The sequence below is a fragment of the Capricornis sumatraensis genome, chromosome 21 (genome assembly GCF_032405125.1).
Source record: "Capricornis sumatraensis isolate serow.1 chromosome 21, serow.2, whole genome shotgun sequence".
Lineage (NCBI taxonomy): Eukaryota > Metazoa > Chordata > Mammalia > Artiodactyla > Bovidae > Capricornis > Capricornis sumatraensis.
In genome coordinates this window covers 51,613,199-51,639,841 of record NC_091089.1, presented here as the reverse complement: position 1 = coordinate 51,639,841, position 26,643 = coordinate 51,613,199, and the positions used below count along the sequence as shown (strand labels likewise).

General features: G+C 39.3%; 1 protein-coding gene across 2 annotated transcripts in view; it reads left to right on the top strand.

Annotated features, from left to right (window-relative positions):
* The window catches only part of DYM (dymeclin), a 391,990-nt gene that overhangs the window by 75,081 nt on the left and 290,266 nt on the right, over positions 1-26,643 (top strand). The window lies entirely within an intron of this gene.

Here is a 26,643-nt window from a genome sequence, read left to right as displayed (position 1 = left end):
AGATTTCTGTTACTACAGCTGAATGCAGTTCCTGTATAATTCAAAATGTTTGTTACTTTTAAAACAGTTATTCTCAACCTTATTTGTCTCTCAGAGGAGCCTTTTTAGAATTTTTTTTCTTAATTGCCTCTCCAGAGTCCTAATGAAATTTGAATACTACAAATACACTGAATATGTGTGTATGCTTTATGACTTTTTGGAAGGGCCTACATCATTATAATATCTGTGAAGTTTTTCTCCCCTGAACACACCAATTTTCACCCACTGGAGGGTGATCTCTTACACCCACTATTAAGAATGCATATTTTATTATTAAAAAAAATTTGTTTATTTTTGGCCACACCACATGGCAGGTGGGATCTTAGTTTCCTGACAAGGGATCTAACCCATGCTGCTTGCAGTGGAAGTGCAACATCCTAGCCACTGGACAAATGGGGAATTCTCGAGAATGCACATTTTAGAGGAGTTATTTTTTGAAATAAAAAAGTAGGTTTTAAGTTTTATCATCACAAAATCTCAGTCTGTTTAGAGATATTGTTGGAAATAAGCCCCTTGTCTGTGGCCCCAAAGGAAAGATGGGTATTTGTGAGAAAACAGGCCTCTGTTGTGCATGAGCGCAGCATCCAGAATTGTATTGTGACAGTTGCTCAGTCGTGTCCAACTCTTTGCGACCCCATGGACTATACAGTCCATGGAATTCTCCAGGCCAGAATACTGGAGTGGGTAGCCTTTCCCTTCTCCAGGAGATCTTCCCACCCAAGGGATTGAACCCAGGTCTCCCACATTGCAGGTGGATTCTTTACTAGCTGAGCCACAAGAGAAACCCTTGTATTATAGGCTTATTGTATTATAGGAAGAATTGTATTATAGGCTTAGAAATGAGAACCACCAAACCCTGTTGTGACCTGGTCTGGTCATGTGCAGCCTGGAAGGTAGGGCTGAGATAGCTGAGGAATCACCAACAGGGAAAGGGCATGGAGAAGGTGTCCCAGGTAGTGGAACTCTTACGACAGACACAGTTCTTTACATGCCTGGTATCCTTTCTCACCTTCTTCTCCAATATTGTTGGGGGAAGTGTGTGCCCAGCTTAGTTTACAGGCTCTTTGGGAACTAAATGTGGCTCCATGACAGTTTGGGCCAGTTACACGTAAGCAGAAGTCAGGAGCTTGCAGAGCATGTATCTTTAGCTCATCACCCTTGGCCCTTCTCTTCCTACCTGGATGTGGAGGCAGTGCTCTGGCCTTCTTGAGTCTAGGATGATGGGTGCCACACACAAAGGACAGTGTCCCAGGAACATGGGGTGTTGGTAATGTTATCGAAGGACTACACCAGCCCTTGATGACTTATCTTTGATTTTCTTCTTATGTTAAAAGAGCAAACAGTTACTTTGGTTAAGCCACTGTGGTTAGCGTTCTGTTACATATGGTCAGATGTGGGAGGGGGAACACACATATTGCTTGTTGTCCTTGTTTAGTTGCTAAGTCGTGTCTGATTGTTTAGCGACTCCATGGACTGTAACCTGCCAGGCTCCCCTGTCCATGGGATTTCCTAGGCAAGAATACTGGAGTGAGTTGTCATTTCCCTCTCCAGGGCTCTTCCCAACCCAGGGACGGAACCCGCATCTCCTGCGTTGGCAGGCAGATTCTTTACATTTAGCCACCAGGGAAGCCCTGTGTATTGCCTACCATTTGTTTATTATAGTATGTGTGAGGCTTCTTGTGTTCCTGATGTTAATTTTAAAAACAGCACCACCTCTATTACATTTGTTATTACCAAATACCAGCAATTTCATATATATCCTAAATAAGTACCTTGTTTTTGTTACTGTTGTTGATAAAATGTTGTGGTAAAGTTAAGGGGGATGGAAATGATAAATCCCCTTGGGTAGTCAATAAGCCATGAATACAGTGTAGAGACCAGCCACTTAAACACTTGGAGAGCAAGTAGACAGTGTTGTAATATATCAAACATTTCAGTGTTTTAATGTGTTTATACTTTTTAAATGAACTGAAAATGCACAGACAACCAGATGTCTTGTATTATGTACACTCAGCTTTAACCAGCTGCTGAAACAATTTCTTATGATTTAATGTTCTTGGAACTCCATCTTACAAGAAGGTTTGTCTTGGTAACAGTTTCCATGTGAAACCAAACTCCTCTTCAAATGTTTCATCTACTATAACCATAGTGCAGTGTTACGGATCAGCTTATAATTTAAGGAGGAATATTAACCTGTGAAAACTGGCGATGCTCTGACACACCTGACTGTCATCTGTCTTGCTATAAACGTTGAAGTTTAATGTGCTGCCTTAGTGGCTGAATAGCAAGAGGTATCTAATTTTAATGGCCTTTGTGGGTAATTCAAAACTTTTCTAGCTTAAACATTTGAGACTCTGAAATCATTCTGTTAATATTGAATGCAAGTGATTACCAAGAACTAGAGTGATTACAAGAATTTAGAAATCTGTAAATTTAATTTAACTGATTCTTCATCATTGGGCGAACAGGATCTACTGTGGTAAACTCCTAGAATTTCTAAGAATTCATCTGCAATGAAAATTTTTTTTTTAAGTTGTAAGTGGATTCTGCTTCTCAGTTTGGATTTGTTGATAAAATATTAATTCTATGAGGTGTTAATCTTCAGTGTCAGATTAAAATTGCACACCTTCTGGGAATCCTTCCTTATTAACCCCATACCTCTCAGCTTTTATAAATGTATTTAAAAGAAAGATTAAGTCAGACATGGTCTTGTGACTTGACATTTTTCAGCATGTATTGGGTTGATCCACTAGAATTAAAGTGTCTTTCAAAAGTAAAACTTTGTCTTTTTAACTGTTGTATCTTCTTGATCTCAAGGAGTTGAATGGGAGAGGTATAAGATATGCTAAAGGTATGTCTCTTAAGACACTAATGGAGAGTGAAATGGAACATGGTTGGCAGGCTAGGGTTGAAAGCACTACACTTAGAATTTGGGACACTGGCTGAGGTCTTCTCGTTTTACCATGGCGGTTGAATGGAGACCCCATGACTGTACCCAGTGATGGATGGGGCCCTAGCAGCGTAAGCAGTAATGTTGGATGAGCCCAGTACTTGATGCTTTGAGCACTGCTGAGGATGCTTTTCTTTTATTATGAAATAGAGTTTGTTTTGAGAGCTTGAACAGGGTTTCTTTCCTTTTCTGTTTGCTGCTGTTTCTGTCAAAGCTCTCACTCTCAGCTGTTTACAGTGAGGCTGTTGTTGAGAGCAGGCTCTGCTCCTTCCTCTGGGCCCCAGTCTGGACAGGTCCTGGGAGGTCTGCTCAGAGCGGGCCTTGCTGTGAGCTCTGGCCCCTTCCTCTGAGATCCGTTTATGTGTCTTCTCCTTTATTAACCTGTGAACTCAATGAGGAGGAAGGACCAGGGCTCCTTAATTCTCAGCCTGGCCCTGATGGGCAGATATTTTAATTCTGTAATCTAAGAAACTTTATCTAGTTTTGTCGTAAGTTACATATTGATAAAGATGTGATACTCATAACAAATTGCCTTCACTGCCTTTTCTGGGGGAGTGTGTGTGTGTGTCTGTGTGTGTCTGTGTGTGTCTGTGTGTGTGAGTGAGTGTGAGTGATGGGACTTAGTCTGCTGCTTGGGTGCAGGAGGTACCTGGTATCATCTACTGGCCTTGTCCGCATTACTCGTTCTGCTTCGTTCACGCTGCTGTTCTTGCTAGTTTGGAACGTGCCAGGCCACTCCTGTCTTTAAGGCCTGTGGCCTTTCGTCTCCTGCCTTGAATATCTTCCCTCAGGCATCTGCATGGCTCATGTCCTGTCCTCCTGCAAGCTTCCTTCCTTCTGCTCAGAGTTTGGCTTCTTGGAAACAGTTGCTCTGCCTGCCCTAAAATAGCACCCCTTCATAGTCTGTCCTTTCATCATGCTTTATTTTTTTGTCCTAATGCTTATCACTACTTTTCATATTATTATTTCATGTTATTTTATTTCTCAAATAAAATTAGAATGAAAGCAACGTGGAAACAAGGGCTCTTCCTGTGCCAGCACTTGTTTTGCTCACTTCTGTCCCCTTAGTATTGAGGTTAGCCTGGCATGTGGAGGACTCGAAATAATTGTTGAATGAGTAAGGCCCTGGGGATACAACCTATTCAGTGTGCTTAAATATTTTGTTTGTTGCTCATCATGTGGTCTGTATGGAAACAGGGTAGTGTGCTAAGGGATAGTCCATTGCAGATAGAGTGGCTCAAAGCCCCTTGCAGTTGGTAAAAAAAGTGAAAGTGTTTGTCACTCAGCCATGTCTGACTCTGGTACATGGTATTACAAACGCTAGGTGTCTTACAGACATTCGCAGTGTGGAGGCGCAGCCAGAAACTGAAACACTGAGAAATCACATCTCACAACATGTAAGGAAATGGTAGATTGTTGTTGTTCAGTTGCTAGTGTCGTGTCCAACTCTTTGTGACCCCATAGAATGCAGCGTGCCTGGCCTCCCTGTCCTTCACCGTCTCCCAGAGTTTGCTCAAACCCATGTCCATTGAGTCCATCCAACCTTCTTGTCCTCTGTCGCCCCCTTCTCCTCCTGTCCCCAATCTTTCCCAGTATCAGAGTCTTTTCTAATGACTCAGCTCTTTGCATCAGGTGGCCAAAGTATTGGAGCTCAGATAATTAGCTATAAATGCTGACTAGTCAGGGGCCATTTAGTTTAGGGAAAATCAGCGTTATATCTCAGTAGTACTCTTGCCTGGCAAATCCCATGGATGGAGGAGCCTGGTAGGCTGCAGTCCATGGGGTCGCTAGGAGTCAGACACAACTGAGCGACTTCCCTTTCACTTTTAACATCGATGCATTGGAGAAGGAAATGGCAACCCACTCCAGTGTTCTTGCCTGGAGAATCCCAGGGACGGGGAGCCTGGTAGGCTGCTGTCTATGTGGTTGCACAGAGTTGGACACGACTGAGGCGACTTAGCAGCAGCAGTAGCAGCAGCAGTCCTTAGATTATCCCTTCACAGTGTAATAATTTCTTTTTCATTAAGCTAATCTCCAAAAATATATATATTGTGAATATACTTTGCTATGTGTATTTACTGTGTTAGGCCCTGGGCAAAGAAAGACATGACTTTGGAAGAGCTTTGAGATGGATGGATGCATAGAAAGCCCACTGAGAGGAACAGTTGGTACATGCTGCAGTCATTTGGAGCTGTAGTGATGAGCTGTGGCCAGACCTTCAAGGAGGCAGAGAGGAACTGCATAGGGACCTTTGGGTTATATATCATGTGTTTGGGGAATACAAGTGGATTCATTTGATTATAGCAGAGGGTTTGTGGGAGACTAGGGCTGGAGAAGCTGTGTTGTTTGATGAAGTAAAGACTTGCATGTTAGAAGGACTAAATGTTGATGATGTTTAAGGTTCTCTTTATAAAAATGTATAAGAACATAATACATATATTTTAGAGCTAATTTCTCTGATATCCATTTTGGATGTATTTGGGGAGGAATGGAACTGTTAAGAATCTTATTTATAAAATTAACGTTGCTGGATTTATGAAGGTAAATAAAGTGATATAAAATACATACTTACTTGATTCACAGGTGTTGGTATTGGCTTAGATGTCATACTTTATAAAATTTGAATGTTGAAAACTTTTGGTGCAAATGATGAATAGGTGGTTCAAGAACCTGAAGAGCTGTAAACAATTCCTTTATGAAGTCTGCAAGTCTTTGAGAGTGAAGGAATTGGAGACCCCGTGTTGGCAGTGAAGGGCCTAACTGTTGGGAAAATGTCTTTCTGGAGCTCTGCGTGTTGATACCCAAACTTGTTTCAAATCCAGCCACAACAGAGTGGGTGGCTAAAAGAAGTCAGCATTTAAATTTTAGGTGCTGTAAATATCTAGTATAAATTTCTGGCTGGATTAGGTATTCAAGACATTATAAGCACTGAATTAAAGGTGATAGCATTTTCAAATACCAAGACATAATTAAGTTCACAGTAGCTTATTAGTTTGAAACTTGATTTCTGGTGCTTCCGCGGTGGGTCGGGGGGAAATCCTAGTTTAAAAAATGTAACATGTAAGTCTTTACTGGGCTTACTGAAGAAATCTGACTGAGATATATCCAGTACCACAAATGTTAATATTACAAGATATGTGCTCATATTGTTCATAGTCACATAATTGAGTATTGTCGAGACATGTAAGAGACATTTTATAGTAGTAAAAAAACCCATTAATTCTGAATCCAGAAGCCAGTGTTTGAATCTTAGCTTTACCGCTCATCAACAGTGTTACTTCAGGCCTCAATTTTCTCATTTTAAAATTGAGGTGCATAGATCATAGACTGTCACTTGGAAAAGACACTTGAAGGCATCTAGTTTGGTTTAATATTTTAGATGTGGAGATTGAAGTGCATCAGTTTGGAGATCACCTCACGTAGCCATTGAGGGATGAGCTGGCAAGGCGATAGTGTAATACACCACGACCTTGGCTGCCTAGAGGGACCAGCAGCTGGGAGGGGGCCTCTCATCCTGGGATGAGGTCTGTTGAGGGCTCTCACTGCCAAGGATCTGTTGCTTAAGATTGTGTTGAAGACCAGAGTAAATCACTTGAAACTGCTTTTGTAAATTTTAAAATGCTTTATGATTATATAAAGTGTATATAACCACTGAGGGTCCAGTGGTTAAGCATCCACCTTGCAATCCAGGGGATGCGGGTTCAATCCCTGGTCAGGGAACTAAGGTTCCACACTGCTGTGGAGTACCTAGGCCCACGTGATACAGCTTCTGCAGCCTATGCGCTCTGGAGCCTGCACACCATAGCTGCTGAGCCCGAACACCACAAGTGGAGTCTGTGTGCAATAACGAAGGCTCCAGCATAACGCAACGAAGATCCCACAGGCCACAACTAAAACTGACATAGGCCTCCCCCCACCGCCAGAGTGTATTGCTTTACACATAGTGGCGCTTCTCTGGTGGCTCAGATGGTAAAGAATCCGCCTGTAATGCAGGAGACCCAGGTTCAATTCCAGGGTCAGGAGATCCTCTGGAGAAGGGATAGGCAACTCACTCCAGTATTCTTGCCTGGAGAAGTCCCATGGACAGAGGAGCCTGGTGGGCTATAGTCCATAGTGTTGCATAGAGATGGATACGATTGAGTGACTAACACACACATTACACATAGTAAGTGTTTAAGAAAAGCATTGGCTATGTTTTGTTCTGAGTTAATTTTCCTATTTTAAACTTCTCAATAGAAACTAATAGCCCTTGGTCATGAACTAGTATAGTGGTCATGGAAAACAGGATGTGTAAGAATCAAAAGAACAAGGCTGAATCCTTTGTGTGAGAACTGAAGTAAGTTTCTGTTGTGTCAGGCTGCTTCAAGGAGCTTCTCTGACTGCTTTGGAGGACTGGCTCTAGCCTGGCATTAGGTGTGAGAGACTAGCAGCAGCTGGAGCAGAGTCCTGAATCCTGACATTTTGCCTTGTTTGAATATTTCCTTGAAAGTTATTGATTCTATAGAGGTATATAATCATTGAATTTTTAGAACAGGAATTAAGCTTATGTATGTACTCAGTCATGTCCGACTCTTTGTGGCCGCATGGACTGTAGACCACCAGGCTCCTTTGTCCATGGAATTTTCCAGGCAAGAATACTGGAGGGGGTTGCCATCGCCTACTCCAGGGGATCTTTCCGACCCAAGGGTCGAACCTGTGTCTCCTGCATAGACAAGCGGATTCTTTACCACTAGTGCCACCTGGAAAGCCCTTATCTTATACATTTTCATTTTGTGTATGATGGCACTGAAGTAGAGAGAAAGGAAGTGACTTTCCTAAAGTCAGTTTCTAGCATTCTTGTGTATAACTCAGCCCTGAAAATGTTGAATTTCTGCCTTCAAAGAATCTTTACTCTTATACAAGCAAGACTGGTGACTTCCTTGGTGGTCTAGTGGTTAAGAATGTGCTTTCCAATCAGGGGACATGGGTTTGATCCATGTTTGGGGAACTAAGATCCCACGTGGCTTGGAGGAGCTAAGCCCCTGTGCCACAACTAGAGATGCGCACTCACTGCAGCTCCTGAGCTCGAGCGCTCTAAGCCTGTGCTCTGCCCCAGGAGCTGCCTGCGCACCACAGCTACAGAAGCCCCTGCACGCTGCAGGGAGTGCCTGTGGGCTGCAGTAGAGACCCAGTGCGGCCAAGGTAAATTAATAAATAAAAGTAGAAAAATAAAAGCAAGACTGGTACAGGATGCTTTCGTTAATTTCTTTTCCTGTTATTAGTACAAGTATCGCAAAATATGAATGAGCTGGTTTAACATTAATAACTGAATTGTAATTCTACCAACGAACAGTTGACTTTTTTTTCCTTTTAAATTTTTTGTCCTACTTATGTATCAATAAGTTAATTCTTTATAGAGTTGTTTCTTTGGGGGACATAATCCAGATTACATTACCTTTGGATATTTAAAGCTAGTCTTTGATGCTGATGTACTTGTCTTAGATTATAATGTGTATGTGCATAGGGTTTGGGAGAACAGTTGAGAAGCACAAAGGGGTTATGCTGAGAACTGATGTTTTATATCTCTTTACTCTCCAGAGACAATCCTTTTCATTATTAGCTATTTTGATGGTTTATACATACACCTTTACCCTTATCTTTCCTTTATATATTTATCTAAATAATATAACAGTATTTCATTTTTTTAAATTAAAGGCTTTACTTTTCAGAACAATATTAAATTCACAGCAAAACTGAGCAGGAAGTACAGAATATTCCTGTATCCCTCTTCCCACATATAGCCTCCTCTGCTGTCAGCATTTCTCACCACAGTGGTACATGTATTATAGTCGATGAACCTACATTGATGTATCACTATCACCCAACTCATAGTGTGCATTAGGGTTCATTCTTGTTGCATTGTACATTCAGTGGGTTTTGACAGGTGTATAATGACATGTGCCTGATGTGCTCTTGTCCGTGGACTCTCAGAGTCAGACACGACTTAGCGACTGAACAACAACAGCTACAACATCCATCATTATAGTTTCATAAGCATACTTTCACTGCCTTAAAATTCCTCGGTGTTCTGCCTGTTCATCCCTCACACCCCCTTAAACCTTGGTCGCCTCACTGATCCTTTTACTGTTTCCATATTTTCACTTTCTCTAGAGTGTCATGTGGGCTTCCAGGTGGTTCAGTGGCAAAGAATCCGCCTGCCAATGCAGGAGACATTGGTTCAACCCCTGGGTTGGGAAGATCCCCTGGAGAACAAAATGGCAGCCCACTCCAGTATTCTTGGCTGGGAAATCCCATGGACAGAGGAACCTGGCAGGCTATAGTCCGTAGGGTCGCAAAAGAATTAGACATGACTTAGTGATTAAACAACTATAATAATAGAGTGGATAATAATATAGTTGGAACCTACAGTACAAGCTTTCTTAGATTGGCCTTGTTCATTTAGTAATGTGCATTTAGGTTTCCTCTGTGTTCACGGCTTGGTAGCTCATGTCTTTTTAGATCTGAATAGTACTTCAATGGATGCAGTATGAAATAAATTCCCTTGATACATCTATGCACATATATAGCCCTCATATAAGTTTTAGAATTGGAATTAAGTGTGACCATTTTAAAATTTGATAAAAATAGAGTCAGTTTGGTAAAAACTTGTTCCCTAAAGGGAGTATATCATTTATAAGTTCCATCAAAAACATTTAACAGAGCCTTGCCAATATAGTATAGTATAGATTTTTTTGTAAGTTAAAAGTGGAAATCAAGATGGCAGAGTAGAAGGACATGTGCTTATCTCCTCCTGCGAAAGCACCAAAATCACAACCGGCTGTTGATTTTTCAACAGGAGAATGCTGGAACCCACCAAAAAGAGATACGCCATGTCTAGAGACAAAAATGGAAATCATATTAATGATTCTTACATGCATTCTCTCATTGCAAGTGGGGTTGAATATCTCTTCATGTATTTAAAAGCCATTTCTAAGTTTTGATGAAGGTTCAGCAGTCATTTCTAATTTTTGAGAGCTCTTTTTCTCTAATTGTTCCTTGCTTGTGATGGAACTTTTAAGTGGGGATAATTGTACTTTGGATACCCATGTAACAATTTCAGCATATTTGCTTTATTATTGTGTATCCACCTTATCAGTGCATCTTAATTTTTGATTTTTTAGAATGTTTCTAAAAACTCTTCTTGGTTGAGCTTTATTTCAAGAAGATAATATGGCTGTTTCATCCATTTGATGCATCATTACATATATAGCATTAGTTCTTTGAGAAACCGTAAACACTTGGAATGTGTTTAATATATTTGATCCACTCCATTAATATTTTACATATGATGAAGTTGACAGATAAGGTGACTGATAAAGGTAATTGAGTGACATTTCTGATACTAGAATGCAGATTTCTTGACTCCTAATGTCCAGATACTTTCCGCTCCATTGTTAGTACTTTTATAATTGAGGAGTATTACCATGTTTTTGAAATTTTTTAACTTCAAAACTTCTCTGCTATTGACAGTATCTGAAATATACCACTTTTTAGTCTTTCCTCATATTTTACTTCTGAAATCTTCATGTTGGCATGACATTGATATTTCTAATGTTTGGTATTAATTCTTTGAACTTGTCAGTTGTTTTTGTTAAACTTATGTTCCATTTACAGTACTGTCAATTTCTTATCCAATAGTAAGTCAGAGGAGGATGTTTTTTTCCTGCACATTCGTTGACTTTGCCCTTAGCCAACACTAACACCCATTTCATGAAGTCTTTTGTCTTTATCCAAGTGTTCCACTCTGCCCAAGCAGAGCAGTGCAAGGTCATGGCGCCTGTCTTTTTTCTTCACATGAAATTAATAACTTGCTCCAACAGTAGTTTGTTCTAGGACATTTCCAGCCCAGATGGTGGAAAGTTCTTGGGATAATATGGCAGCCGAAGGAACGTTTTAGCTTTTTAAAGTTGACTTTGTTTTGGCAATTGTGTAATGAAAATCTTGTGAAGATTATACAAGGGCATAAAACAAGAAAGATCTGTTGGCTTAAAACATTTTTCATCTTTTAAAAACCACCACACTCAGCATGGTGGAACTTTGGTTTCTTTCAAGTATTGGCCTGTCTTGGCTCTTTTCCTGATTATTTGGCACCTAAGATAGCCCAATTAATAGATTTAAAATTTTGTTGTTTTGAGTATAATGTTGGCTTGAATTCCTTTTTTGAGCATTATAGAAAGTTACAGCAAGAATTGACCTTAGAGATCATCTTGCCTAATGTACTTATTTACAAATAAGAAAACTGAGACCCAGGGGAGTTATTTTTTGAAATGAACAGAGTAACTTCAGTAGAGAATTTAGAAGCAGAGCCTCTGTTTTCTAACTTGGGGACAGTGACTCATTCAGCATACAGCAGTATGTTTTAGGTTTTTGTTTATTCTTATTTCAGTGTCATCAGATTTTAATCAGTAAAAGATTGATTTTATCATTTATGATAATCCTCTATTGTTAGTTCTTGATTAATTTCATTTTCAAGCAGGTGATACCTTTATGTTGTTCAAATACCAATCTCATAAAAGTGCACATGAACCATCTCCTGCCTGTCCTTGTTCCCCATCTCTCCAGCCCTCCTGTTTGTCTCCATAGTAACCACTGTTCATGCTTGGTTTCTTACGTATCCTTCCTGAATTTTTTTATGCATGTATATTCAATTATGGATTTAGATTCTTATTTCCCCCGTATTCATGTAAAAGGTAGGAAATTATGCAATGTTTTGAATTTTCTTCTTTTTTCAGTTAGCAGTCTATCTTGGCAGTTTCCGTATACAAGCATTTAGAGAGCTTTCTCATTTTTGTGTTTTAAGTAAAAAGTTTTTTGAGATATACTTTAGGTACTCCAGAATTTACCCTTTCAAAGTATCTATTTACATGGTTTTTAGTAAACTCACAAAAGTTGTAAACCTGTCACTGCTATCTAATTCCAGAACTTCATTACCCCAAAAGAACCCCTCTACTTATTAGCAGTCATTCCCCATTTCCCTCGCCCTCCTGCCCGTAGTAACCACTAATCTGCTTCTTGTCTGTATAGACTGTCCCTTTGCAGACATTTCATATAAATGGAATCATACAGTGTGTGGCTTTCTGTATCTGTCTTCATTCATAGCGCAGCATGGTTCATCCATGTTGTAGCATGCCCCAGTACTTCATTTCTTTTTATTGCTGAAAACTATTCCGTTGTAGGAATATATACCACATTTTGTTTATCCGTTTGTCAGTTGATAAATATTCCGGTTGTTTCTACTTTTTGACCATTATGAATAATACTTCTGTGAGTATTCATGTACAAGAGTTTGTGTGGACATGGTTTTCAGCTCTTTTGGGTGTGTATCTAGGAGTAAAGTTACTAGGTCATGTGGTAACTCTGTGTTTGACTTTTTGAGTAAATGCCAAACCTGTCTTTAGTGGCCTCATCATTTTACATTCCCACTAGCCTTGTATGTGAGTTCTGATTTGTCTACATCCTTTTTCATTCATTTTTAAAAGTTGCGTTGTATTCTCTTGTATGTCAGTATCAGTCTATATTTAATCATTCCCCTATTGATGGGCATTAGGATTGCTAACATCTTTGTGCTAATGTCATTTGCTCATTCTTATATTGGCATCTTTATTGTATCTATTTCTAGGGCCCATTTTGCATTAGAATTGTTAGTCCTTTTTGACAGTGTGTTTTTTCTGTATGTGCCTTTTGACTCTTTTTGCTATTAGTGTGTGTGTTTTTGCCATGATAAATTTTTAGAAACTATTTTTAAGAAATGGAATTTATCAGTCTGTTACAGCTCTTAGGCCTTCCAAGTTTCTTCTTACCTTTTTGGCCTCATCTCTTACCACTGTGCTTGCAAACTCCCTTCAAGACGCATTGGCCTCTGCCATTCTTTGAATAGTCTAGGCATGTTCCTACCTCGGGGCCTTTGCATGTGCTGGTCTTTCTTTCTAGAAGATTTTTCCCTTGCTTGTTTATTTCTTTCAAATCTTTGTGCAAATGTCAACTTCTTGTTGAGTGTTCCCACTTAAAATTATAACACACCTATGATAGATGTCAAATTTTGAGGTTAATGAAATATGTATTTACTTTTTAAATAACAAATTAGATGTTAGAATACTGTTAGTTTCTTATGAAGGAACAAAAATTTCTAGGTGTAAAACCTTTCAAATAGTGCTGAAATGCTTTTAATGACTAAATGCCTTCAATGAGACTGAATCTGTGGCTTTGCTAGTAAGTTTAACTTAGGTCTTTGGCAAGTGTAATGGTTAATTTTTGTGTGACAGCTTGAGTTGAGGGATGCCCAGAGATCAAACGCTAGTTCATTATTTCTGGGTGTGTCTGCGAGTGTGTTTCTGGAAGTGATTAGCATTTGAATTGGTAGATTTTGTGAGAAAGATCATATGCACTAGTGTTGGTGAACGTCTTGCAGTCCATTGAGGACATGAATAGAATAGTAAGGTGGAGGAGGGGCGAGCTTGCTCCCTGTCTTTAGTTGAGACACCCGCCTCTTTCTGTCTTTGGATGTTGGCACACCTGTTTCTTGGGCCTTCCCACTCAGGCCGAGGCTTTCCTGCTTCTCAGGCCTTTAGGTTTGGACGGGAACTACACCGCTGGCTTTCCTGGGCCTGCAGATGGCAGATAATGGGACCTTTTAGCCCCCATGATTGCGTGAGCCAATCTTTTACAAATAAATTACTTTCCATATTATATATCCTTATATCCTGTTGGTATATTTAGGAGAGCCCTAAATAATGCAGCAGGTGTGGCTAGTTCATTGCTATTGTCTAAATGTTCCTGTCCTCCACAAAATCATATTTTAAAACCTAACCTCTGCAGTTAGAAAAGACCTTGATCCTGGGAAAGATTGAAGGCGGGAGGAGAAGGGGACGACAGAGGATGAGATGGTTGGATGGCATCATCGACTCAATGGACATGAGTTTGAGTAAACTCTGGGAGTTGGTGATGGACTGGAAGGCCTGGCGTGCTACAGTCCATGGGGTCACAGAGTCAGACACGGCTGAGTAGCTGAACTGAACTGAACCTCTGCAGTGATAGTGTTAGAAGGTTTGGGGCCTCTGGGAGATGATTAGGTCACGAGGGCTGTGCCCTCATGAATGGGATTGGTGCCCTTCTAAAAGATACCCATGAAAATGTCCTTGCTGCCTTCCATAATACGATAACACAGCAAAAACACACTTAATCTTTGTGAACCAGAAAGCCAGCTCTCATCAGGTACTGGATCTGCAGGTATCTTGATCTGGACTCTCTGCTTCCAGAGTTGTGAGGAGTACATTTTCATTGTTTATTATATGAGTTTGTTATTGCAATTCAAAAGGACCGAGACACTGGGTTGTTTTTCCTAGCTGCAAATCTCCGGCACTTTGATTGTTTACAGTGAAGTGAGAGACAGAAATAATTCAGAAAACCTTTGGTCAAAATGAGATTAGAGATGATCCTCAGACCTTCTCTGCTGATACTTTTTTTTTTCAGGAAATTTTCCAGTGGAGACAGCCAGTTTGAAGCAGTCTTTCTCCCACTCATTTTCCTTTATGTCCTTCCCATTTTGAAAATTTAAATTAAATATAGTAAAAAATAGTCACCTGTAATCTCATCGTCCAGGATTGCTGTTTTTGTTCTTCTCATATTAACATCTGTAGGTGTATTCATTCATACGATGCACAGTCCTGACCTGCTGTGTTTGCTCAGCATCACATCATGAAATAAATATTTAAATATATTGTTTCAAAAGCAGATGGAATAACTTGTTTTTTGAAGCTAGCATACCCTGATACTGAAACCTAACGATGACATTCCACAAAAAAGAAAGTCACAGACTTACATTTCTCATGAATATAGGAGAAAAATCTCTAAAAAAAGTAGCAAATTGTATCCAGCAACATAAGAATAGAATTATACAGTATAAACAAGTGGGCCTTATTATCTCAGGGGTACAATATTGTTAACACTTGAGAATCAGTATGCCACATTAATAAAATAGAAAAGCTATTTGATTGTCTCAGTAAATGTGGAAAAAGCGTATGACCAAATTCAACATCTATTCATGGAAAAAAAGACTCTCAGCAAACTAGGAAGAAACATCTTCAACTAGATGAAGGGCATCCATGAAAAACCTGCAGTTAACATCACACACAATTATGAGAAACTAAGAAAGCCCCCTTCAGCGATCAGTGCAAAGAAATAGAGGAAAAGAACAGAATGGAAAAGACTAGAGATCTCTTCAAGAAAATTAGAGATACCAAGGGAACATTTCATGCAAAGATGGGCTCGATCAAGGACAGAAATGGTATGGACCTAACAGAAGCAGAAGATATTAAGAAGAGGTGGCAAGAATACACAGAAGAACTGTACAAAAAAGATCTTCATGACCCAGATAATCACGATGGTGTGATCACTCATCTAGAGCCAGACATCCTGGAATGTGAAGTCAAGTGGGCCTTAGAAAGCGTCACTAAGAACAAAGCTAGTGGAGGTGATGGAATTCCAGTTGAGCTATTTCAAATCCTGAAAGATGATGCTTTGAAAGTACTGCACTCAATATGCCAACAAATTTGGAAAACTCAGCAGTGGCCACAGGACTGGAAAGGGTCAGTTTTCATTCCAATCCCAAAGAAAGGCAATGCCAAAGAATGCTCAAACTACTGCACAATTGCACTCATCTCACACGCTAGTAAAGTAATGCTCAAAATTCTCCAAGCCAGGCTTCAGCAATATGTGAACCGTGAACTTCCAGATGTTCAAGCTGGTTTTAGAAAAGGCAGAGGAACCAGAGATCAAATTGCCAACATCTGCTGGATCATGGAAAAAGCAAGAGAGTTCCAGAAAAACATCTATTTCTGCTTTATTGACTATGCCAAAGCCTTGACTGTGTGGATCACAATAAACTGTGGAAAATTCTGAAAGAGATGAGAATACCAGACCACCTAACCTGCCTCTTGAGAAATCTGTATGCAGGTCAGGAAGCAACAGTTAGAACTGGACATGGAACAACAGACTGGTTCCAAATAGGAAAAGGAGTACGTCAAGGCTGTCTATTGTCACCCTGCTTATTTAACTTCTATGCAGAGTACATCATGAGAAACGCTGGACTGAAAGAAACACAAGCTGGAATCAAGATTGCCGGGAGAAATATCAATCACCTCAGATATGCATATGACACCACCCTTATGGCAGAAAGTGAAGAGGAACTAAAAAGCCTCTTGATGAAAGTGAAAGAGGAGAGTGAAAAAGTTGGCTTAAAGCTCAACATTCAGAAAACGAAGATCATGGCATCTGGTCCCATCACTTCATGGGAAATAGATGGGGAAACAGTGGAAACAGTGTCAGACTTTATTTTTTTGGGCTCCAAAATCACTGCAGATGGTGACTGCAGCCATGAAATTAAAAGACGCTTATTCCTTGGAAGAAAAGTTATGACCAACCTAGACAGCATGTTCAAAAGCAGAGACATTACTTTGCCGACTAAGGTCCATATAGTCAAGGCTATGGTTTTTCTTGTGGTCATGTATGGATGTGAAAGTTGGACTGTGAAGAAGGCTGAGCGCCAAAGAATTGCTGCTTTTGAACTGTGGTGTTGGAGAAGACTCTTGAGAGTCCCTTGGACTGCAAGGAGATCCAACCAGTCCATTCTGAAGGAGATCAGCCCTGGGATTTCTTTGGAAGGAATGATGCTAAAGCTGAAACTCCAGTACTTTGGCCACCTCATGTGAAGAGTTGATTCATTGGAAAAGACTATGATGCTGGGGGGGATTGGGGGCAGGAGGAGAAGGGGACGACCAAGGATGAGATGGCTGGGTGGCATCACCGACTCGATGGACGTGAATCTGAGTGAACTCCGGGAGTTGGTGATGGACAGGGAGGCCTGGCGTGCTGCGATTCATGGGGTCGCAAAGAGTCGGACACGACTGAGCAACTGAACTGAACTGAACTGAAAGCTTTACCTCCTCTGTGATTAGAAAAAAGTCAAGGGTGTTTGCTCTAAGCATTTCTGTTTGCTATTATATGAGGCCCTAGACAGTTCAAGGAAACAAAACAAAGAATAAAAGGCATAGAGATTGGAAAAGAAAAAGTAAAACTGTCTTTATTTGCTGGCAACGTGATTGTTTATGTAGAGGGCCATGAGAACACAGAAAAGCTACTTGAGCTGAAAAGTGAGTTTAGCAAGTTTACAGTTTACAAGATAATTATACAGAAATCACATACTAGTAGCAAACAACTGGAAACTAAAACTTTAAAACTTCCGTTTTAAAACAATGTGAAAACATGAAATAGTAAATTCAACAAATATGTGTACAACTTACACACTGATAACTAAAAAGCATTGCTCAGTGAAATCAAAGAAGACCAAAAGGTAGACATACCTTGTGTTCATGAATTGGAAGACTCAATGTTGTTAAGATGTCAGTATCACCCAGATTGAGCTACAGAGTCCATTTATCACATTTGTACCATGTTTTTTGTTTGTTTTTTTCCTAGACACTGACAAGCTGATTCTAAAATGTACTGGGAAGGGTAAAGAACCTAGAGTATCTGAGGAGATAATTGAAAAAGAGGAACAAATGGAATACTTACATCTGTCTCTTCCCACTGTGCTCTAAAGCTACAGTTGTGTTTTTGCTTTTGAGGTTGAGTTCTTGTTTTGGCTGTGGTGGGTCTTTGTTGCTGTGCGTGGGCTTCCTCTAGTTGTGGAAAGTGGGGACTAGTCTTTGTTTCGGTGCCCAGGCTTAGCACCGTGGTGGCTTCTGTTGTTGCAGTCAGGAGTTGTGGTGCGTGGGCTTGTGGTTCCATGGCAGGTGGAATCTTCCCAGTCCAGGGATCAAACTGGTGCTCCCTTGCACTGCTAGACTGATTCTTAACCATATGGACCTCCAGGGAAGCCCAAAGCTACCGTTTTGAAGGTAATATGGTATTGACCAAATAATAGACAATCAGTGGATGAGTTTAGTGAAAAAGTGTTAGTCACCCAGTTGTATTCGAATCTTTTGTGACCCCATGGATTGTAGGCTGCCAGGCTTCTCTCTCCATGGGATTTCCAAGGCAGGAATACTGGATTGGGTAGCCATTATCTTCTCCAGGGGATCTTTCTGATTCAGGGGTGGAACCTGAGTTCCTGGCCTTGCAGGCAGATTCTTTACCATCTGAGCCACTAGGGAAGCCCTGGAGGGAGCCAAGAAATAGACCTGCACTTCTGTGGCCAATTTTTTTTTTAAGAAAAACAGCAAAACTATTCAATTGGGGAGGGGAATGTTTTTAAACTATTAGTGCTGGAAAAGATAATTATACGAGAAAACGAAACAAAGAAAACTTTAACTTCTACCTTCACGTGTAACACAGAATAATACACACAGTCTTGGTTTAGGCAAAGAAAACTTAGAAAGGATACAGAAAGCAATAGGCAAAAAAGGAAAGTTTTGATAAGTTAAACTTCTTCAAAAATAAAAATCCTGCCTCCTCAAAAGAGACTATTCAGAAAAGAACAGTCACGCCACAGATGGGAGAAAATGTCTCTGAAACATAACTAAAAAAAGAATTTAGTCTTGAATATATAAAGATCTCTTACAATTTAAAAATAATTAGGCAAATAACCCAATTAAAAATGAACAGAAGATTTAAATTGATACTTCACAATAAGGATCTGTAAATGGCCAGTAAACATATTGAGTTTTGATGTTATTAACCATTAGAAAATGCAAATTAAAGGTATAGTAAGATATCACTACCACTAAAATATAGATACCACTACCACTATCAATACCACTAAAATAAGTGTTGTCCAAGGTTTTGGGGGGAGGGAAGGATATAGAATATGGGGTATTTTTAGAGCAATGAAACTGTTCTGTATGATACTGTAATCATGGGTACATGTTATTACATTTGTCAAAATTTATTGTGATTGTAGAAGTCACATGGCAATAGTGAACTGTAATATAAATTATGGACTCTGGGTGATGATAATTTGTCAATGTTAGTTAATCATTTTTAACATATATGCTACTCTGGAGTGGTGGAGGAGGCTACACATCTGTGGGGGCAAGGGATATATGGGAATTCTCTGTATCTTCAGTGTTGCTGAGAACCTCAAGCTGTTTTGAAAATTAAAATCTGTATAAAAAATTGCTGTGATATATAAAATGGTACAACCAGTTTGAGGAAAGGTTTGACAGTTTCTCGTGAAGTCAAACATCCACTTCTCTCATCTAGCAATTTTATTTTCAGGCATCCACCTACAAGAATTGAAAATAAGTGTTTGCAGATGACTTATATGCAAGTGTTTATAAGTCTTTTAAAAATACTTTTTCATAATAGCTCTGATATGGAAACAAATGCCTCTTAACATCATCTTGTTGTCTCTCTGTACTTTATCCTGGGTTATTTCTTATGACTTAATGTCCAAATCACTGAATCTCTCTTCAGCTGAGTCTAAATAATCTGCTGTTAAACCCGTTTATAGAGGTTATTTCTTTCCCTCCTTCCTTCCTTCCTCCCTCCCTCCCGCTTCTCTTCTTGCGTCCCTCTTCTCTCCTTTTTTCCTTTCTTATTTATTTACTTATTTTTAAAAATCAAGTTTTAAAATTTGGCTGTTGTTTTTTTCAGCTCAAGACATTTTTTTCTAGCACTTAAAAAAAAAGCCTGCTATATTTATATAGTTTACAGATCCTTGAGAAAATTTTGATTTGATAAATTTGGTTTTTATTCCATAAGTAGAACAAGTGTATTTGTGTTTGGTAATTAATTACGATTTTTTCTTTTTCCTTTTTTCGTTTTTTTTTTTTTAATTCTTTATTAAATCATACATTGACATGAATCCACCATGGGTGTACATGAGTTCCCAATCATGAATTAATTACTATTGATAGAGGTTTCTTTGTTTTGTAAGTGTATTGTGCTTCTTGTTCATGTAGTCTTCTCTCTTTATTTGCCCTTTTTGATTGTTTGCTAGTTTTTGTGTTTGTAGAGTTGTAAAAATAATATGATAGGATGATTTTATCTTTCTTCAGAGAGGATTGTCTGTTTCTCTGGGTGCCTTGGATTCTTCTTAATTCTGTTTCAGAATTTTCCTGGCCACCCAGGGAGCTTAAAGCTCAGTTCCAGTCCATGAGACTGTTGATTTCAGGATCCCCTTGAGAATCGCTGCCCTGTATGGGGAGTGGATTTCTGCAGCTTGCTCCCTGGACAGCCTTGGACTCCAGCTTTTGTCCCCTAGACTGTCAACCCTGTCACAAGCACTGCTCAGATTCCCAACCACCGCTTATGGATCAGGAAACATCCCAAGGCCAAAGCAGTTTCAGAAGTCAAGCTGACCTCTTTAGGTTTTCCTAATGCCTCAGTCTTGGCCTTGTATTAATAATTCTTCATATTTTACTAGCTGTTTGGTCTTTTTAGAACATGCCCTTCCAGACCCTCCATCAGTGATTTTTGTTGACTTCATCAGGAATAGTCTTCTGAATTTTCTGTCCATCACTGCTGGAAATGGAAGTAGTCTTAAATCCTGTTAGCTCTTCAAATATTATATAGTTCTGTAAGTTAATGTGTAAGTGGTGTCTTATTACATTTTCATTATTTTCTAATATTAGTTGATACTTTTGGGTTCAGCAAATATTTTCTTGTATGATATAGAGTATGAGAAGCTTTATGGTTGTGGGTTTTCTGGAAAAGGTGAAGCTAGTGCAAAGTTTTGAATGACAATATGAGTCAGCCAAGCAGTTTGGAGGTGAGCATAGAGGGAGCTTGAGGCCTCACACAGACTTGGGAAATTGAAGAAACATGGTAAATAGATAGATAATTGATGGATAGTTACATTTTATCCATGTGTGCCTTCAAAATGTATTTAAGTGACTATTTCAGAGGTTTTTCTATCTAGATCATTTCCCCCCATTGTTCAGTTGCTCAGTCGTGTCCCACTCTTTGCAACCCCATGGACTGAAGCACACCAGGCTTCCCTGTCCCTCAGCATCTCCCGCACATGTCTGTGGAGTCGGTGATGCCATCCAACCATCTCATCCTCTGTCATCCCCTTCTCCTCCTGCCTTCAATCTTTCCCAGCATCAAGGTCTTTTCTAATGAGTCACTTCTTCGCATCAGATGGCCACAGTATTGGAGCTTTATCTTCAGTATCAGTCCTTCCAATGAATTTTCAGAGTTGATTTCCTTTAGGATTAACTGGTTGGATCTCCTTGCAGTCCAAGGGACTCTCAAGAGTCTTCTCCCACACCACAGTTCAAAAGCATCAATTCTTTGGTACTCAACCTTCTTTATGGCTCACCTCTCACATCCATACATGACTACTGTAAAAACCATAGCTCTGAGCATACAGACCTTTGTTGGCAAAGTAATATCTCTGCTTTTTAATATGTTGTCTAGGTTTAGCATAGCTTTTCTTCCAAGAAGCCCAAGCATCTTTCCATTTCATGGCTGCAGTCACCTTCTGCAGCGATTTTGGAGCCCAAGAAAATAAAGTCTGTCACTGTTTCCATTGTTTCCCCATCTGTTTTCCATGAACTGATGGGACCAGATGCTATGATCTTCGTTTTTTTGAATGTTGAGTTTTAAGCCAGCTTTTTAACTCTCCTCCTTCACCTTCATCAACACACTCTTTAATGCCTCTTTGCTTTCTGCCATAAAGGTGGTGTCATCTGTATATCTGAGGTTATTGGTAGAACCCAAATCTGTGTTCCTTATTTTGAAGCTGACTTTTAAAATACTAGTTATTTTTAGTACCGCTTATGATAGAAAATGGAGTAAATGAAAATATGTTCAGTAATATTTTTGCTGTTGCTACTAGTTCTCTAACTGTGGCCCTAGGAGTCTAGTGAATTATTTGGGCGGGAGACATGCTGTGTGGCACTTGGGATCTTGGTTCCCCAACTAAGAATCACACCTGCACCAGCTGCACAGTGGAAGTATGGAGCCCTGCTGGACTGCCAGGGGATTCCTCTGTGTGTGTGTGTGTGTGTGTGTGTGTGTGTGTGTGAATTCTTCTGTATGTGTGTGTGTGAATTTTTGTGCAGAGCACTGAATCATAAAATAGGGTTTAGAAGCTGTGAGTTTCAGATATTTTTTTGTCATGTAAAGTTTGTGCATCAAGGAATGTATTTTTCTTGGTTTTGGTAAACCCAAAATTAATTTCTCACTGGGCACACAAGCACAAAGAGACTACTCAACAAGTATGTGTGTACTTGTGGCCAGTCAGTGGTGCCAGAGATACAGTTGTGAATAAGACATAGTTCTACTTGTGGGTTGGATAGGACAGACAATAAGCAAATTTATATATAATGTTAGAATGTGACAAGTACAGTGGAAAAAAGTAATATCATGGTATCTTAGCCAAGATTGTACAGGAAGGCTCCTTATGAAGTGAACCTTTTAATAGAAACCCAAAGTCAGAGAGGGAATCCTGTCACTCTGTGATGGGAGAGCTTCTAAAGCAGAGGCACAGCAGAGGAAAGGCCTTAAGGTGGGTACATGAATAAGACATAGATTGTAGTTGTGGGAAGGGTAGGTAAAGAAACTAATATATAATGTTAGAATGTGACAAGTACAATAAGAAATGAGACTATTCTACAAGTATGTGTGTACTTGTGGCCAGCCACAAGATGCCAGAGATACAGTAGTGAATAAGTGAACAGGAACTAAAGAGTCTCTTGATGAGGATGAAAGATGAGAGTTAAAAAGCTGGCTTAAAACTCAACATTAAAAAAATGAAGATCATGGCATCCAATCCCATCACTCCATGGCAAATAGAAGGGGAAAAAGTAGAAACAATGAGAGGCTTTATATTCTTGGGCCCCAAAATCACTGTGAACAGTGACTGCAGCCCTGAAGTTGAGACGCTTGCTCCTTGGAAAGGAGCTATGACAAACATAGACTGCATATTAGAAAGCAGAGAGATCACTTTGCTGACAAAGGTGTGTATAGTCGAAGCTATGGTTCTTCCAGTAGTCATGTATGGATGTGAGAGTTGGACCATAAAAAAGGTTGAGCACCGAAGAATTGATGCTTTCAAATTGTGGTGCTGGAGAAGACTCTTGAGAGTCCCTTGGACACAAGGAGATCAAACCAGTCAATCTTAAAGGAAGTCAATCCTAAATATTCGTTGAAAGGACTGATGCTGAAGCTTCAGTACTGTGGCCATCTGATGCGAAGAAGTGACTCATTGGAAAAGACCCTGATTCTGGGAAAGATTGAAGGCAGGAGGAGAAGGGGATGACAGGGACGAGATGGTTGGATGGCATCACCGACTCAATGGACATAAATTTGAGCAAACTCCAGCAGATAGTGAAGAGCAGGGAAGGTTAGCGTGCTGCAGTCCATGGGGATGCAAAAAGTCAGGCGTGACTTAGCGACTGAGCAACAGTAGTCATGTGCACAATCTGTTCTCTGTTGATTTGTGGATCCATTTTATTGTACATTTCTCTAGAAACACAGGTTTGTCCTGTACACTCAGTTCTCAGTTGAATTCCATTGGTTTGTCTTCTTTTTTTGTCTGTGTATTGTCAAATACCATACTGTTTTTATTGCTACAGCTGTGTAACATGGCTTGATATCTCATAGGGGAAGTTCCTCTCTTCTCTTTTCAGTTTCAAGGTTGACTTAGCTATGTGTTTATTCTTTCAAAAATGTTACAGTTTCTGAAAGAAGCTCAGTGAGAATTTTAGTTGTAATTAACCTGTGTAGAATTATGTTTGTGATATTTTGTCATTCAATTCCATTCAGTCATCCTGTTTGCCCTTTATTAGTGTTTTAATACTAATAAATGAGTGCTGACCAACAGGATGAATAAGATATTCTCTAATAAGTCGGTTAGTGGTATTCTGGATCGTTTTTTTCATGAAAGTCCCTTCGCATTTTTATTGGAATGAGTATTCCTTTTGTATTATGATTGTGTATTATATGACCTCAATGTGTTTCTTTCTTGCTTTTTTTTGCTATTCTAAGTTTTGTATGCCTGGCATGCTATTCTTTTGACTATTCAGGATGTTCCAGTTAGTTCCAATCAAAATTAGAGCAATAGAGATCCCTCTTGTCTCTCTATCCTTTATCCATTGAATGCCTATTATGAACTCGAGTTGGGAATACAAACAACTAAAAAACAAAAGAATCCCTAGCTAAAATCTCATGTATTCTGGTAAGAAAGATAGACTTGACTATAAATCATTGCCTCTTACACTTTAGGTCTTAATGTTGCTTTTTCAGAGGAGCTTTTCTTTGATCCTACAGTTAAGATTGGAGTACTGTATAATCTTTTCTTCTTGTTACTTGCTCTTTTTTCTTTATGATCCTTTTTGGAGTAATTATTACTTGAGTTCTTTTTTTTCCACTGAAGTGTAACATCCACAGAGGTTATTTGTTGTTAATGGATGTATCTCCAATGTGTACAATTTATTAATGTGTAATATAATGCCTGTTTAGACATAGTAAGAATAAATTCTTTATAAATATTTGTTGAATGATGTATCAACTGGAATACAATATGATAAACACATTGAGTTTTTATCTGTGGATCTGTGAAACACACCAGTGGCTCAGATGGTAAAGAATCCACCTGCAGTGCGGGAGACCTGGGTTTGATCCCTGGGTTGGGAAGATCCCCTGAGAGATCCAAGGCAACCCACTCCAGTATTCTTGCCCGGAGAATCCCCATGGACAGAGAAGCTTGGCAGGTCGCAAAGAGTCAGACACGACTGAGCGACTAAGCACAGCACAGCACATGAAGCACACAGGAAGGATTACTTAGTTTCATTCATTTAAGAATTTTGAGGAATGGATTTTCAGTTTGATATGAAAATGTCATTTTGAGTCAGTACTCTTTTATGCTACCAGCTTTCCCTACCTTCCAACATCAAAACCTCTTTGCAAAATTCTGTGGCAAGAGAGGATGGTCCAAGGGTTGAAACTTTTCCTGTTGTCCCATTTGTGAAGTTGTTAGGCCCAAATAATTTCAAAGGAGAACAGCCTTTTGTTCTAAATCTATAGTCTTTCCTTAAGGTTGTTACATCTAGTATTTATTAGTAACCATAGTCTTTAGTTTAGACAAAGGATAACCATTTCTTCCTGGTTCTGGGACCTAGAGTAAGATATTGAATTGTAAACCACTAGTGTTTTTTATTTTAAATTATTGATGCAATGACTGAATACATTAACAAATATATTGGAGGTAGTCACCTATCCAGATTACTGTACCCGGTGGCAGGATATTTGTTCTTCAGGATTTGTCTTCAAGCCCTGACTATAGAGTATAGATTCCTGGTGGGCATGGGCTGTATGAATAAATGATTGTTGTGATTCAAAATCCTTTGGGCTTTGCACCTAAATCATCATTAGCAAAGAATTAATGAACCATAACACAGCACATCAGGACTGTTTTTGATTCATTTTGAGAAATAAGAGGGAATAAAAGAATTGCCTTTAATGTGGTTAGTATTTACAATAATATTTATGGAAATTTCAGGAAAGAGAAGTGTCATACTGTATTACATTTCTGAGCAGAAATGAGATTTATTCTTTTGGGTTTTATTTTGTATACTTCCAAAAGATATTTCTATCCATATGAACTCCATATATATTTGATAGAACTTAAAAATCTGGTGAAAGTGAAAAGTGGAAGTGTTAGCCACTCAATTGTACCTGACTCTTTGCGACCCCATTAACCTGCCAGGATCCTCCATCCATGGAATTCTCCAGGCAATAATACTGGAGTGGGTACGCATTCCCTTCTCTAGGGGATCTTCCCGACCCAGAGATCGAACCTGGGTCTCCTGCAGGGAAGTCTAAAAATCTGGTAAGCTTGCCCATTTCTAGAATAAAATCATCTTTAATTTGCTTGATGAGCTTCCTGTAAGTAGGTGTTAAGTGTTTTCTTTGCACTTTGCATGAATATTTCAGTTCTGTAAAAATATTTTGATTTTTTTTTTTGGAGCTGTTACTCTTTTTGTTGTGTTGTTGAGATCTTCACTTTCCTGGTCTAACACGTTACTGTTTTGCCTGATAATTGTGTTTAAAGTTTTGCAATAATTGAAAAATTTTGATGCATTTGTTCCTGTTTGTGCTCCCTACTCAGCTGAAATTGTTTCCTTTTTATTTGATCTGAGGTTTGTTTCTAAAAGGGGTTAATGATTTTTGGAGGACAGTAGTAGTCTTTCGTAAAAGAAATGTGCTTAAGAAAAGGATAACTTGTTTACTATTCATATTTTGCTGAACAGGCAGAGTTGGCCTTGAGACCGTACACTCTTAAAGAGAAGATCTAGAGTTTACCATTGTTCTTATTATAAAGGGAATATCAACTCAGAAAGTCATTGTTGTCGTCCCTACCCTGTGACTTCTCTTTGGTTTTACAATCTGAATGTTTGTTTCTGTGTTATAGCTAAACAGGGGTAAACATACGGGCTTTAGAGTGGATCTTTGCTCTCAGTTATTTCCATTATACGCTAATATACTTGTCATTCATCAGTAGATGGAACTGGAAAATAAGAAAGTAATGAGATATTTCACCCATTACAAGAACTAATGACAAGGAAAGGTTCCATATTTTTACTTGACTTAGTTTTTATATTAAGCATATTAGTATTTTTAAAATAATCCAGAAACGTTGAATATTTTGATTTTATTTTTAAATGTATAGT